This window comes from Macaca fascicularis, chromosome 8 (genome assembly GCF_037993035.2).
Source record: "Macaca fascicularis isolate 582-1 chromosome 8, T2T-MFA8v1.1".
NCBI lineage: Eukaryota > Metazoa > Chordata > Mammalia > Primates > Cercopithecidae > Macaca > Macaca fascicularis.
This window is the reverse complement of record NC_088382.1, coordinates 7,250,652-7,266,998: the sequence shown is the minus strand read 5'-3', so window position 1 is coordinate 7,266,998 and position 16,347 is coordinate 7,250,652. Positions and strand designations below refer to the sequence as shown.

The 16,347-nt window shown below is 44.9% G+C and overlaps 1 long non-coding RNA gene across 8 annotated transcripts in view; it reads right to left on the bottom strand.

Annotated features, from left to right (window-relative positions):
- Window positions 1-16,347, bottom strand: part of LOC102115048 (uncharacterized) — a 275,169-nt gene that overhangs the window by 217,734 nt on the left and 41,088 nt on the right. For 4 of the 8 annotated variants that reach the window (XR_010577086.2, XR_010577089.2, XR_012417010.1 and 1 more), the window contains exon 4: window positions 2,524-2,626. The exons of the other annotated variants lie outside the window; for them this stretch is intronic. This is a non-coding gene — a long non-coding RNA (uncharacterized lncRNA). The remainder of the gene's footprint in view (window positions 1-2,523; window positions 2,627-16,347) is intronic. 8 annotated transcript variants of the gene reach the window in all.

Here is a 16,347-nt window from a genome sequence, read left to right as displayed (position 1 = left end):
GGAGGTCAGGAAAGGTTCACTGGCCATGACACATGGACAGAATTCCAAACTGTGTCACCAAGAAAGGGTGTCCCAGACCAAGGGAATCATCTGCCCGAAGCTATCAAGGCAGAAGACGTGGGACTTGGAGGGAGCAGTAAAACCAAAGCATAGGTGTAAGTGGAAGTGCAAGAAAAAAGTGGACACTAAACCAGGAAAATGTGATTGGATCCAAAGAACAGAGGTCTCCAAGTGTCAGCTGAGGATGTTAGATTTACTCTCAGGACAGGAATGAGTGTCTGGATTCTTCCAGGCATTGACTGACACAACAGATTCCTTTTGCAGAAGAGCAAGTGATCAGTTATGGTTTCAATTAATAATCCCCTGCCTAAACATAACTTCCTGCTCCCTGGTACAAACACTCTCTCCCAAGTGAGCAAGTCACTAGCCCCTGAAACCTAGCGATCATCACGTATTAAATGGGATTAGCAGTGCCCAGATCACAGTGTTGTTCTGGGAATTAACTGTGACAAGAGCTACGCAAGTATCTGGCTTGGAGATGTGTCTTTTTGTCGAAAGTACAACAACAGCTTTTTTTGGTAGGGACTTATTTGCGATACAGACACACCTAAAATGAGGAAATACATTCCAGAATTATCTAGCTGAAGAAGACTCCATGTCATAGGTTAGGAATTTCAGGGGTGGGAGTCAGTGGCTTGCCACAGCATTGAGCCCAGAGACCGGGCCTCCTGACCCCAGCATCCTCTCTCTTGCTGCTGGTTTCTCAGAAATCAAACACCAGAGAGTGAGTAAATGCACCTGGAATGCTTCCTGCAACAGAAAAGCCTGGCCTTTCTTGCTCATCCTAATCCCCCATCCATTAAAAGTCCTGAGTGCAGATGTTGAAGACAACATTGACCAACTCTGCAAAACCGCTTTGTTGCTGGCTTGCATAGAACAGAGAGTGCAGGTGGTCAACCACAAAGTCAAGAAGATCACCTTATACGGACAGAACCTTGCCTTGACTCTGGAAGCTATATCCTATCTACCTCCCATCCCTAAATGCACAGGTGGCATGAGTTATTGGGTGTATCATTTTGCAGACTAGGAATTAATGGCTCAGAGAAATTGAACAACTACGCCAAGAACATATGGCTGGTAACCATCGATTGTCTCAGCTTCTGCAGCTTCTCAACATGCCATTGCCTTCACCAATGCTACCAGTTACCTCTGTGTTGCTGAAACCAGTGAGCACTCTTTCGGTCTCTCTCACCAAACACTTTCTTCCTAAAAGCCCTTATCGTCCCTTGGCTCTCATGACACCACACTCCTCTGGTTTGGTGCTCTCAGAACACTCCCTCGCACTGTTGTTGGTTAGCCCATCCAACTCTACTAGACCTCAGATGTTGGAGTTACCCAGGAATGCCCCCTTTGCCCTCTCTGCTTTTCATTCTGCAGAGAGGAGTTTCACGCACACCTTTGGCATTGATTGTCTCTCTAGGCCAGCTTAGAAGATATATCCCTGCCTGAATGGCCCATGCACTTCTCAAACTCCACAAACCCAAAGCCCAACTCACTGTCTGCAGCTTGTCCTTGTAAATAACAGCCCCATCCACCTGAAATGATTCTGGCTTGAGTCTTCTCTCTCCTCCGCTTCCTACACCCAAATAAACCTTTTCATTCCTCCTTCTAAGTATTAATAGCTCTTAAACCTTCAATTTCTACCATCCTCACCACCACCCTGCCTCTTATACTGGACTCATCTGGTAGCCTCTTAAATGGGCTCCCTGCAGCTACTCACATCTTCTTCCAAATCAGCCTCCACAAAGCAACCAGGCTGATGTTTTCAAAATGTAAATGGGACCATGTTACTCTCTTAAAATCTTTTGATAGGTGTCCAAATGAATGACTGGATAAACAAAATGTAGTATATACAGACAATGAAATAGTATTCAGCCTTAGAAGAAAGGAAATTCTCACACATGCTACATAGATGAGCCTTGAGGACACTGTGCTCAGTAAAAGAAGCCAGACGCAAAAGGACAAACACCGTGTGATTCCATTCAGATGAGGCACCTATACTCTGTTAAATTCACAGAGATAGAAAGTATAGCTGGGGTTACCTGGGGCTGGGAGAGAGGAAAGTGGGAGTTACTGTTTAATGGGTATGGAGTTTCAGTCTTCCAAGACAAAAAAGTGCTGGAGATGGATGATGATGATGCCCGCACAACAATGTGAGTGTACTTAGTGCCACTAGACTACACACTTAAACGTTGTTAAAATGGTAAATTTTGTGTTATGTGTATTTTGCCACAATATTTAAAAATAAAGGAAACTGTTCAATGGTTTCCCCTTTCCCCCATAGAAAAGTTCCACATTGCCAGGCATGGCAGCTCGCACCTGTAATCCCAGCATCTGGAAGTCTGAGCAGGCAGATCTCTTGAGCCCAGGAGTTCAAAACCAGCCTGGGCAACATGGTAAAACCCCATCTGCCCAAACACAAAAAAAATAAACAAAAAATTAGCCAGGAGTGGTGGCACTCACCTGTAGTCCTAGCTTCTTGGGAGGCTGAGGTAGGGCCTGGAAACCTCTTGAGCCTGGGAGGTAAAGGCTGCAGTGGGCCGTGATCAGGCCACTGCACTCCAGCCTGGGTAACAGAGAAAGACCATGTCTCAAAACAAGAAAAGAAAAGTTCCCCACCCTTGACAGGGTTCCCCAGGCATGGTAGGCAAGCCCCTGAGCCTGCTATCCTCCTCTCCCCGTTTTTCAGGGCCAGCTGCAATGTACTTTGCTAGTTCCTGACATGGATGGCCTCTGAGGGTCTGTGTCCTCTGCCCAGAGTGCTCACTGCCCCTCTCTCCCTGCACCACTCCTTTTGCCTGAGCAGCTTCTGCTCCGCTTTTAAATCTCAACTTCAACACCCCAAGTTCTGAAGGGACTTCCTTCACACCCAAATGATGCCACGACCCTGGATTCACATGAATACTATTCCTTGTGCTGTGCCTGCAAGAGATTTAACACCCGCAAAATTATTTAACACTTGTATGCCAAGCTGAGAATGAGACCCGTCTCTGTCTCGTCTGTGTGTGTGTGTGTTTATAGTGCCAGGCACAGCATCGATAAAAGTCCTTCCAGGCCTACTGTTGGATCACAGAAGAGGCACCATGCTCACTGTTTTCCTGAGTCCAAGCCTTCCCTCTATGTGGCTTTGACTCTGCTAAGTCCCTTGATGACTGTGGACAAAAGAGCAAGAGTGGGCTGAAGGCAGAAGTGCAGGATGGGTCTGCTCTCCTCACGCTGAAGAGCCTACCAAGTGTTCAACCCCATGAATTATCACAAGGCCAGCTCCCCTCCAGCCTCCCCTCAACTTGCAACATACCCCGGCAGGGCGGGGCCCTCAGTCTCTTCCCTCCTTCTGGATCATCCCTGTCTGGTGCATTAGTCAGGGTACTCCAGAGAAACAGAGCTAAAAGGACGTTCATAAATAGATAGAAAGATGCTTATTAGGAGAGATTGGCTCATGTGATGACGGAGGCTGAGCAGTCCCACTATCTGCCATCTGCAAGCCAGAGGCCCAGGAAAGCTGCAGATGTCGTGCACTCCAAACCTGAGGGCCTGAGCACCAGGGCAGTCTATGGAGCAAGTCCTGGTCTGAGTCTGAAAGTGCCTGAACTAGAAGTTCCAGTGTCCCAGGGCAGGAAAGAATGGGTGTTCCAGCTCAAGAAAAGACAGCAAGTTTGCCTTTTTCTTCTACTCTTCCCCCAATAAATTGCACAATGCTGCCCACACTGGTGAGCGCACATTTTCTTTACTACAGATTCAGATGCTAACCTCTCTCCAAAGCACCATCAGACACACCCAAAAAGAGTGTGTTACCAGCTGTCTGAACATAGCCCCGTCAGGTTGATAAAGAAAATTACCCATCACACCTGGGTCCTACCCGACTTCCTGTGATACGGAAGCATCGACACCGTGCAAGCTCTTGGCCAACGTTGTCTCATCTAACTCCACCAACAGCCCTCCGTTCTTCAGAGGAGGGATGGTCACAAATTGCCCCAGGTCACATTGAGAGAGCAGGAATGCCAACACGTTTTTTCACCACCAGAGTCCTGCTATGTCTCTAAGATTTGATTCCTTGACTTTGCAGTCTCTGAGGATAACACCGTAACACTGTCCAGCATCCCCTACCCATTCTTCAAGCTACCTCTAAATGCCACTTCCCCAACAGCGCCTTTCCTAAGCCCCATGAGGCACTCTTCCTCTCAGCTCCCAGAGGAGACTTCTAGAGCCAATATTGATCTAGCCATGGGCGCGACTTTTTTCTCTGAGGCCCCCACAAGCCTGCAAGCTCCCTGGAGACAGAAGCCAGGTCTTCATCTCTGCTTTCTCCAAATCTAGCCCAGCCCCTGCATACAGAAGATACTTATTATTAACATGGGTTGAATAAATAAATCAAAGGGTAATGTGCCTAACCTACTCAAGCCCGTTTCTTCTTCTGGGAAGAGGGGATAAATAATTCTTGCATGACCTGCTTCACATGGTTGTCGTAAAGTTGGAAATGAGAGAAGGTGTTTCCTTCACTTAAAAATACCGCTGAATATAAGATTCACAATTCATTATCCACTTTTCAGAGGAGAATCAGGAGAAGGGGAGAGAAGACCACATTAATTATTTACATCAATTATAAGATTCACCTTACCTTCAAAATGCTAAAATTGAAAAAGCGTACATTCATGCATCCTATGAATACATCGAGATGTGTAAAACCATGAACCAGTGACATTGTGTGAGTTGTGGCCATTTGAGGAGTTTGTTAAAAAGACAGATCCTGGAGCCTCATTATCGAAAATTCTGATTCAAGGGTGATTTTGGGGGGGGTGAAGAATCACCAGGTGATTTTGATGAGCTGCCTAGTTTGGAAACTGGTCCCTAAAAAGACATAAAATTCACCCTCTTCTTTTAAAAAGGAGGAAACTGGGGGTGGCAGATAACCCAGAGCTTGTCACAGATCGGGCACAGGCAGTTCCACAAAGCCCTGACTCCAGCTTCCCCTCCAACTCTTCACTGGGGCTTCCCACCAGGCCACGGCGCCTCCTTCTGGCTCCAGCTCAGACTTTACCAGATGCTGATGACTTCAACAATTCCGGACCCCTGACATCATTGGCTGTTCTCATTTCTGCAAAGCCAATGAACAAACCACTCACAGGAAAAAGCCAGTTACAGCAGGCAGCAGTCTGGGGGGATTTCAGATGGGAGCTGATAGTTGCACACACAAAACTGGTTTTACTTCCTTTAGGGTCTAGTAACCCTTTTACTCCACACTCCAGACAAACCATCTGAACACATGATCCCTTGAGTTGCTGAAATGCTTCCAATTGCCTTTGTTTTCAACAAGGTTAAAACAGCATGAAACAACCTGGCTGGCATTTGGCAGAGGACCACCATGATTCCCTTTTGTGTGAAACAAAAAGAAGTCCCCGAAAGTCAAGGACCTTGTAGAGCCCGACGTATGCTCAGATTTTTGTTTGTTTGTTTTTGTTTTTCTTTGTTTGTTTTATTTTTAATTGATACATAATAATTGTACATATGTATGAGTTACACTGTGATACTGATATATGTACACCTTGTGTAATGATCAGTAAGCCAGACACAGAGAGACAAATACCGCCTGATCTCACTCATATACAGAAACTAAAAAGTGGATCTCACAAAAGCAGAGAGGAGAATGGACTTATCTGAGACTGGAGAGGGGAGGGGGAGAAGGGGATGGGGAGGGGTTGGTCAATGGGCACAAAGTCACTATTAAACAGGAAGAAAACGTTCTGGTGCTCTACTGCCCACTAGGGTGATTATAGTTGACAATGGTGTATTGTATATTTAAAAATAGCTAGATTCTGAGATTCTGAGAAACCAGGGCCAGGCTCAGGGGTGAAAAGGGACTGCCTGGACTCTCGGGCAGCACCACCCACCCCAGCCAAGTGGGATTGACTGGGTCCGGTGCCAGGACAGATGCAGGCATTGTCGCCTCACTTCAGAGGCTCAGGGAAGCCTCTGGTTGTCCCTCTTTTAGCGTTCACGCTGTCACTTTGAACAAATCTCTTTACGCTCTGCAATTAACTTCTATATCTGTAAATGATCTGATGATGTTGAGCTACATTAGTTCTACCTTTCCTTTTATTAACTGCCAGAAACTGTCTGTCACACAAAAGCCATTCAGGAGGCCTGGCCCGTGGAAGAAATGGCTATGGCTATGAAGTGGGCTAGAGTGTCGAGCGCAGCCTTGTTGGTATTGGCAGAAACCCTAAGTCCCAGGGACTCCTGGAAACTCCCTGGAGTAGACACTGGCTACGTCCTTCCAGCTGAGATGTTATGAGACTATGATTCTGATGGGCAGTAAATGACAATTCTGGGCATAACTGGGAGAAGTTGATTTCCTTGCTTGGCTCAACACTTCCCCAGCAGAGGTGGGCTCTGGGTCCCATCTGTCAGAGCACAGTTGCAACTCCCTGGGAGGTACAGGTTGGTCATGACTCTAAATGCTACCCTTTACCAAGTGTGTTTCTACTGCAGTGGGGGAAACCATCCAACACTCATTCTGGAAAGAATATTAGAGGCATTGCAACACATCCTGGGAGGATTGCTGGGGAGCTAGGGTGGACATTAAGACCATCCACCTCTTTGCCACCTCTAAGGCTTTTTTATTAGGTATCAGAATGGGATGTGGATGTAGAACAAAAATAGGCTGCCTGATAAAGCTTTCTCTGAATTGTAGAATTACTACAGGCTTTGTGTTTCTTCAAAGTGTATGTAATGTCTCCAACCTGGCTAACAAAAAGGTAGTTATGCAAATTATGAATTATAATATCATTGTCACTTTTTTTACATTTTGCCTTCATATTTCAGAAAGGAATTGAAACAGAAATTATCTGTAAATAGAATTTGCTTCTCTAGAAATCCTTTGAAACCCTTTGAAAGCACCAAGTACCTATAGATTCACAGTGTGAGTCTGAGCTACTTGCATCACCTCCATAAGGTATACCGACATGACACATTCGTGTATCTCCAATGTGGCCCAAACGTGGCACGGAAAGCCAGAATTCTACTGCTGGCTCCCTTGGAGCCATGTTGCTCAGTAAGGCCACCACTTGGGCCAATGCCCATCACTGGACCTATCGTTTTTTACTCGAAGGAGTGGATGTTGCGATTATATTCAAAATAGAAGAGACTGAAATATTTTATTACACTGAGCAATTCTATCCTGCAGAACAAACAAAAAACATCATAAGCCAGGTTGAATGATAAAATAGAGAAAACATCGGTAACATATATGAGAAACAAAAGCACTGATTTCAAAGAATAAAAAAAGCTGCAAAACAATTTTTTAAAATGATCCAATGGTCAATTGACAGACAAAACTGACCAAGGAAATGCAATGCAAACAAAATAGCAAAGAAACAACGAGAGGCACAGATCCATCCTTCCCTAAGTCACCTGGCCACACAGCTCCTCCTGCTCCTACCATGCTTCCTCTAAAGTGGCCGAAGAGCTGCATGTTAAGAAATATCCATCTGCCATCCTTCTTCCAGTGTGGTATGTAATCATTATAATATGACCCACCATTCATGGACAACTTCTGCTCTCTGTGTCCTGTGCTCCACTTTCTACTCATTTTTCTCATCTAATAATCACAACGTCCCATCTCATCCCCTATACAGAAGACAAGGATGTTGATGACCGCTGAGATGCCTTTTCAGTGGCTAGCCTAGGATTCGAACCCAACCCTGTCTGGTTCTTTCTTTTGCCAGGGTCTCTCAACCTTGGCACAATTAACAATTGGGGCTTGATAATTCTTTACCATAGGAGGCCATCCTGTGCCTTGTAGTATGTTTAGCAGCATCCCTGACCTCTCGTAACCAGACGCTCATAGTGCTCCCTCCCAAGCTGCAGCAGAAAAAGTGTCTCCAGACATCACCAAAGTCCCCTGAGTGGCAAAATCACCCCTGGTTAAAAACCACTGCTTTCAACTATGTTTTCAACCCTGCTGCCCTAGTTTCACCCCAGATCCACAAGAAACCCAGTGATCCTCCAGGGCCCTTGTCAGGTGGGTGTGGAAACATATAAGTCATTTAAAATAAAGTATTTACTGTCTGTCTCTCCTCAGCCCACAGTAAAGTTGTTGAGATAAGGAACTATGTCTCTAATTCACCCTAGCACGGTGCCTGGCAGATAGCCAGTGTCCAAGATGTTCATAATGTATAAATGAATGGATAAACCCAGGCCAGTATGAATGGTAATATTGGAAACAGGTACAAGCCTATACTTTTTTTTTTTTTTTGCATGTAATTGTAAATTAGTAAACCTTGTGGAGAACAAATTGGCAACATGTATTAAAATTTTAAAGGTGGAACCCCTTTAAACTTTCAGCCAACAACTGCAAGCCTAAGAATTAATGCAGTAAATTCCATATCACCTACCTCAGGAAAACCCACCAGTGAGTTGCCCAAGTCAACTTATTTATCCTCATGGTTCCCTGTGCTTTGTTTTCATAATATTTATCATCAAAATAATTAAATAGGCTCACTAGTCCTCCTCCTTCAAAGCAGGGACAAGCATTTACAGGTTCTTAGTATATATTTGTTACATAAGTAATAATTTATATGAGTAACTATAACAAGTAAATATATGTATATACATACATTTGCTATTAGAACTGTGATTACTGCACTACTCTTATAGTAGTAAAAAAAAAATAGAAATAATCTAATGTCCATTTACAGGAATGTGGTTAAAAAGTATTCTACTGAGCATCTGTATATCTTCTTTAGACAAATGTCTATTTTGCCCATTTTTAAATCATGTTGGGTTGTTGTTGAGTTTTAGGAACTCTTTATATATCTGGACATAAAAATATTGTCAGACATAAAATCTGCAAATATTTGCTCCCATTCTACGACTTGCCTTTTTATTCCATTAATAGTGTACTTTGATGCACAAAAGTATTTTTTAAATTTTGATGAAGATCAATTTATCCATTTTCTCTTTTATTGTCTGTGTCTTTGGTGTCATATCCAAGAAATCATTGCCAAATCTATTATCGTGAAGTTTTTCCCCTATGTTTTCTTCTAAGAGTTTTGTACTTGTAGTTTTTATGTTTGGGTCTTTCATCCATTTTGAGTTAATTTTTGTATATGCTATTAGCTAAGGGTCCAATTTCATTCTTTTGCATGTGAATATCCAATCTTCCCAGCATCGTTTGTTGAAGATTGTCTTTTCTCCCTTTCAGTGGTAGTGACACCCTTGTTGGAAATCATTTGACCACATATGCAAAAATTTACTGTTAAGCTTTCTATTCTATCCCACTATTTACATATCTGTCTTTATGCCAGTACCACGCCATTTTGATTATTGTTCCTTTGTAGTGAGTTTTAAAGTCAGGAAGTATGAATCCTCCAAATTCGTTCTTCTTTTTCAAGATTGTTTTGGCTATTTAGAGTTCCTTGACATTTTCTATAAATTTTAAGATAAACTTTCTATTTCTGCCAAAAAAATCATTGAGATTTTGATAGGGATTTCATTGTATCAGTAGATCACATTGGGTAATAAGTACATGAAAAGTTATACATGAGGCACAGTCAAAAATTAACATATAACTTTCAACTCCCTAAAAACTTAACTACTAATAGCCTACTGTTAACCAGAAGGCTTGTCAATAACATAAAATATTAATTAACATACATTTTCTACGTTATATGTCTTATATAAGATATTCTTAGAATAAACTAAGCTAGAGACAAAAGTTATTAAGGAAAACGTAAGGAAGAGAATATATATTTACTCTTCATTAAGTGGAAGAGGATAATCATAAAGGTCTTCATCCTCATCATCTTCACATCGAGTGGGTTGAGGAGGAGGAGGTGGAGGAGGGGTTGGTTTTGCTGTCTCAGGGGTGACAGGGGTGGAAGAAAATCCATGTGTAAATGGACCTGTACAGTTCAGCCCTGAGTTGTTCAAGGATCAACTGAAAATGCATGCATTATAAAAATGAATTTGATCTACAAATATTGAAAGATACACAACTGCTGGGTGGAAAGGAAAAAAAAGCAAGCTGCATATCAGTATTACAATGTGTTTTCTTTTTTTTTTTTTTTTTCTTGAGACGGAGTCTCGCTCTGTCGCCCAGGCTGGAGTGCAGTGGCCGGATCTCAGCTCACTGCAAGCTCCGCCTCCCGGGTTCGGGCCATTCTCCTGTCTCAGCCTCCTGAGTAGCTGGGACTACAGGCGCCCGCCACCTCGCCTGGCTAGTTTTTTGTATTTTTTAGTAGAGACGGGGTTTCACCATGTTAGCCAGGATGGTCTCGATCTCCTGACCTAGTGATCCGCCCGTCTCGGCCTCCCAAAGTGCTGGGATTACAGGCTTGAGCCACCGCGCCCGGCCTACAATGTGTTTTCTTTTTACAATCTGTAAAGTATTAAAGTGTACATGAATAGATACCTCTATGTGTGTAGAAGAGAATGTCATTAACTGAGAGAAACCCAATTGTTAGCAATCTGTTTATCCATGAAAAACAGGATTCAAGGCAACTTTCCTTTTCTGCTGATACACATCAGTATTGTTTTAACTTTTTGCAGCACATATATTATTTTTATAAAGAAAATATATTATCTACAAATAATAAATATTTACTTTATTTGCAAATAAAGACAACAAAACCAACAACAGGGAAGACTTTGAAGACCAGCGCTCCCAGAGCCATCAGCTCTGCTGCGCTTGCTGTGTTCCCTGGTGTCTGAGGTCACTCTCCTTGGCACTGGGATGTCCTGCCTGCAGAAGAGAGGATGACACGCAACCCCCTCTGCTGATGGCTTGGGTCAGTTCTGGACGTACCACTCATTACCTGTACATTACTCTCTGTCAGTCTAGGTGTACCATCTAGGATGGGGTGATGATGACCTCATAATATGGAAAAGACTAGAAATAAGCATGGTAAGAAGTAGCACTAATTGAACACTCCTCATCTGTGCACATAAATGTATTAAACCCACATGATCCTCTGGTGTTTGACAGTTTACCATTCCTACTAGCAGTGGGACAGGTAAGTGCCAGACCCAGCTGGCCCTGCCTCTCCATAGAGGCACAGAGCTGAATCCATCCTGTCTGACTCAGAGGCTGGCTCAGCTCCCATCAAACACAGCCTCTCATGGTCCTGAGGACTAGACGCATTCACAGTGGCATCGCACCTGGCTGGGGCGGTGCTCGGTGAGGCTGTGTCCTTCGTTTTCCTTCCTTGTGGCATTGAGGAGCTAGCTCCAACCTACGCGGGTGGAACTGACTCTCTGAGGAGCTCCTGAGATGGGACTGAAACCAGCTCAGCCCCATCATGCGAGGACTATGTCCTGTTGACCTTGAAGGTAGAGCCCCAGGGCAGGCACTGCCCTACACAGCTTCTGTCCTGCCCCAGACCCCCTCCCCGCTGCACACTCAGGTCTCGTGCTCCAGAGCTGTGACAAGCACCTGACACAAACAGCTTCTGCTCTGGGCAGCTGCCACTGGCACGGCCTGTGAGGCCAGCAGTCAAGGACGTGCCTTTAACAGACCTCCTAAATCTACTGCAAGTGGCCAGGTGCAATGGCTCATGCCTGGAATCCCAGCTTCTTGGAAGGCTGAGGCACGAGAATTGCTTGAACCCGGGAGGCAGAGGTTGCAGTGAGTCGAGATCACGCCACTGCATTCCAGTATAGGCGACACTCTGTGAGAGTCTGCCTCAAAAAAAAAAAAAAAAAAAAAAAAAAAAAAAAAAAAGACCAGGCACAGTGACTCATGCCTGTAATTCCAGCACTTTGGGAGGCTGAGGCGGGCAAATTACGAGATCAGGAGATAAAGACCATCCTGGCTAACACAGTGAAACCCCATCTCCACTAAAACTACAAAAAATTAGCCGGGCGTGGTGGTGGGTGCCTGTAGTCCCAGCTACTTGGGAGGCTGAGGCAGGAGAATGGCGTGAACCCGGGAGGCAGAGCTTGCAGTGAGCTGAGATCACACCACTGCACTGCAGCCTGGGCTACAGAACGAGACTCTGTCTCAAAAAAAAAAAAAAAAATCTACCATAGGTAAGGGAATAAGGAATTGTGCTCACCACTTATGGAACTTGCACAGTCTCAAACCAAACAAAACATCCATGACTTAAAACCTTAAGTTCCTCCCTGAAGAGGAAGCCCCCACAGGGGTGAGGGTAACAGGAGGTTGGGGTGCTGCTAGGAATGGAGTCCCCGGAGTTTTGATGTCCTAGAAGAAATGAAGAGTTCACCAAGAATACAGATAACACTTGCATAAGTCTAACCAGCTGCCAAAACAATGTGCCACAGGCTGGGTAAATGCAAGTTTATTTCTCACGGTTCCAGAGGCTGGAAGCTCAAGATGAAGATGAAGGCTGATTTGGTTCCTGGTGATGGCCGCTTCTTGGTTTGTGCATCACGCCTTCTTGCCATGTCCCAGAGCTCTGATATCTCTTCCTCTGACTAGAAGGCCACCAGTCCTATGCCCTCATTTAGCCTAATTACCTCCTTAAACATCCTTGCATGCATTCATGCAAGCAGGGAATGTGTTCCATCCATAGCAACACTCTTCTGTTTACTCATTTCTTCCAAAATAGTCACTGATTATCTATGTCAGACCCTGAACCCTCCAGTGAGGGGAGACCGCTGAGATCCCACTCGGCTCCTCCCCTCTGTCAGCCTTCACTGATGACTGGAGGGAGAGACCAGCATGCAGAGAGCCAGAAATCCAGCCCCTTCCATCCAGGGCCAGAAATCCAGCTCCTTCCATCCAGGGTCAGAAATCCAGCTCCTACCATCCAGGGTCAGAAATCCAGCTCCTTCTACCCAGGGTCAGAAATCCAGCTCCTTCCATCCAGGGTCAGAAATCCAGCACCTTCCATCCAGGGCCAGAAATCCAGCTCCTTCCATCCAGGGTTAGAAATCCAGCACCTTCCATCCAGGGTTAGAAATCCAGCTATTTCCACCCAGGGTCAGAAATCTAGCTCCTACCATCCAGGGTCAGAAATCCAGCTCCTTCTACCCAGGGTCAGAAATCCAGCTCCTTCCATCCAGGGTCAGAAATCCAGCACCTTCCATCCAGGGCCAGAAATCCAGCTCCTTCCATCCAGGGTCAGAAATCCAGCTCCTTCCATCCAGGGTCAGAAATCCAGCACCTTCCATCCAGGGTCAGAAATCCAGCACCTTCCATCCAGGGTCAGAAATCCAGCACCTTCCATCCAGGGTCAGAAATCCAGCTCCTTCCATCCAGGGTCAGAAATCCAGCTCCTTCCATCCAGGGTCAGAAATCCAGCTCCTTCCATCCAGGGTCAGAAATCCAGCTCCTCCCATCAAGGGTCAGAAATCTAGCACCTTCCATCCAGGGTTAGAAATCCAGCTATTTCCACCCAGGGTCAGAAATCCAGCTCCTTCCATCCAGGGTCAGAAATCCAGCTCCTTCCATCCAGGGTCAGAAATCCAGCTCCTTCCATCCAGGGCAGAAACTCAGCTCCTTCTATCTGCCAGTGGAGGATGGTTGACTTTAGCTTCTTAATTCCTCTCAAATTCCTGTCTCATTTCTTCCCCCTTCCCCATATTGTGTAAGACCCTAATGGCTCCTCAGCCCCTTCCTGGGTCTTCCCAAGTCCAAGCTCACACCCTCTCCATGCATCCTCATCTCCACATTAGACTAGTTCTAAAATGGCAACAGGTTCATTTAATTCCTCTTCCAAAGTCTCCCTATTGCCTAAGAAGAAAACCAAAGCTGCTCAAAAGCCTAAATATGCACCCTCCACACACACACAAGCCTAAATGCATGCACACACCAAAACCTAAATACACTCACACAAACACGCAAGCCAAAATGCACACACACACACACAAAAGCCTAAATGCACGCACATGCCCACACACAAACCTAAATGCACATATACACACACAAGCCAAAATACACACACACACAAATCTAAATGCACACACACAAAAGCCTAAATGCACACACACAAACACACACGCCAAAATGCAAACACACAAAAGCCTAAATGCACAGAAACACACAAGCCGAAATGGACACACACACAAGCCTAAATGCACACACACAAAAGCCTAAATGCACACACGCAAAAGCCTAAATGTGCACAACATGCACACAAAGAAGCCTAAATGCATACCACACACAAGCCTTAATGCACACCACACACACACGCTCACACCTCCTATATAGGCCTTGGTCCCTGCTCTCCTGAGATGTCCGTGGTCCTCCCATCACACTTTCATCTACTCAGCCCCCGTCTGCTCTACAACCTCATCCCAGGTGTCATTTCCTCCGTTAGACTGTCATTCATCACAGGTGGGTCAGTGGCTTCATCCCTGGGCTGTCAAGGGCGTGTGCACTTTCTGCCACCACATCCCCCATCAGTCTCCTTCGTCAGCACCCACCCACAAAGGCCACACCTTTGTCAACTGTGAGTGATGAAGCCAGGACTCTAGCCAGTCTCACTGCAATGATTTATGTGAAAGTAGATGCTGCATTCTGTTTGCATGTGGTTTCTCCTGGGCACATGGCATGGGACCTGGCCTCCTTACGATCTCACCTGGACTTCCACGCCTTCAGAGCTGACTACCACGTCTCACTCCTCAAGAGAGCCCAGGAGTGAACTCTGCTCTCCAGCATCACCCTGCTGATGGATATAAGTGGAGCTGGATGATGCCCCAGACACTGGGACTAAAATGACCTTCTTCTAGCACCATCACAGGATGCTTGAAATCCTGAAAACGTAACCTTAAAAAGTAAAGTGTTTCTTTTCAAAAGAAGACATTTATGCAGCCAACAGACACATGAAAAAATGCTCATCATCACTGGCCATCAGAGAAATGCAAATAAAAACCACAATGAGATACCATCTCACACCAGTTAGAATGGCAATCATTAAAAAATCAGGAAACAACAGGTGCTGGAGAGGATGTGGAGAAATAGGAACACTTTTACACTGTTGGTGGGACTGTAAACTAGTTCAACCATTATGGAAGACAGTGTGGCGATTCCTCAAGGATCTAGAACTAGAAATACCATTTGACCCAGCCATCCCATTACTGGGTATATACCCAAAGGATTATAAATCATGCTGCTATAAAGACACATGTACACGTACGTTTATTGCAGCACTATTCACAATAGTAAAGACTTGTAGTCAACCCAAATGTCCATTAACGATAGACTGGATTAAGAAAATGTGGCACATATACACCATGGAATACTATGCAGCCATAAAAAAGGATGAGTTCATGTCCTTTGTAGGGACAGGGACGAAGCTGGAAACCATCATTCTCAGCAAAGACAGGAAACCAAATACCACATGTTGTCACTCATAGATGGGAATCGAACAATGAGAACACTTGGACACAGGGTAGGGAACATCACACACTGGGGCCTGTCATGGAGTGGGGGAAGGATAGCATTAGGAGATATACCTAATGTAAACGACGAGTTAATGGGTGCAGCACACCAACACGGCACATGTATACATATGTAACAAACCTGCATGTTGTGCACATGTACCCTAGAAATTAAAGTATAATAAAAAAATTAAAAATAAAAATACATTTAAAAAATAAAGCAAAATGTTTTTCAGGTTCAGAGCAGAAAACATCAGTCCTGAAAATCAGGATTCCAGGGTTTAGATTCCTTCCCCTCCCAGGATCTCCAGACACCATCGGACCTCACATGGTGCCCAGCAGCATCTGAGATTTTTTACTGTATTATCTTGTAAACCCCCAAAATTTGAGGCAGGTCTCATTTAATTCAGAAAGTTGATTTTGCCAAGGTTGAGGATGTGCCTGTGACACAGCCTCAGGAGGTCCTGACAACATGTGCCCAAGGTGGTCGGGGCACAGCTGGGTTTTACACATTTTAGGGAGACATGAGACATCAATCAATATATAAGAAGTACATACATTAATTCTGTCCAGAAAGGCAGAGGCAGCTTAAAGCAAGGCCCCCCACACTGGGGGCTTCCAGGTCACAGATATGTGAGAGACAGATGGTTGCATTCTTTTTGTTTTATTTTATTTTATTTTATTTTATTTTATTTTATTTTATTTTATTTTTGAGACGGAGTGCGGTTTTGTGACCCAGACTGGAGTGCAGTGGTGCGATCTCGGCTCACTACAACCAACATGTCCCAGGTTCAAGCAATTCTCCTGCCTCAGCCTCTCGAGTAGCTGGGATTACGGGTGTGTGCTACCACACCCAGTTAATTTTTGTATTTTTAGTAAGGACGGGGCTTCACCATGTTGGCCAGGCTGGTCTCGAACTCCCAACCTCAGACGATCTGCTCG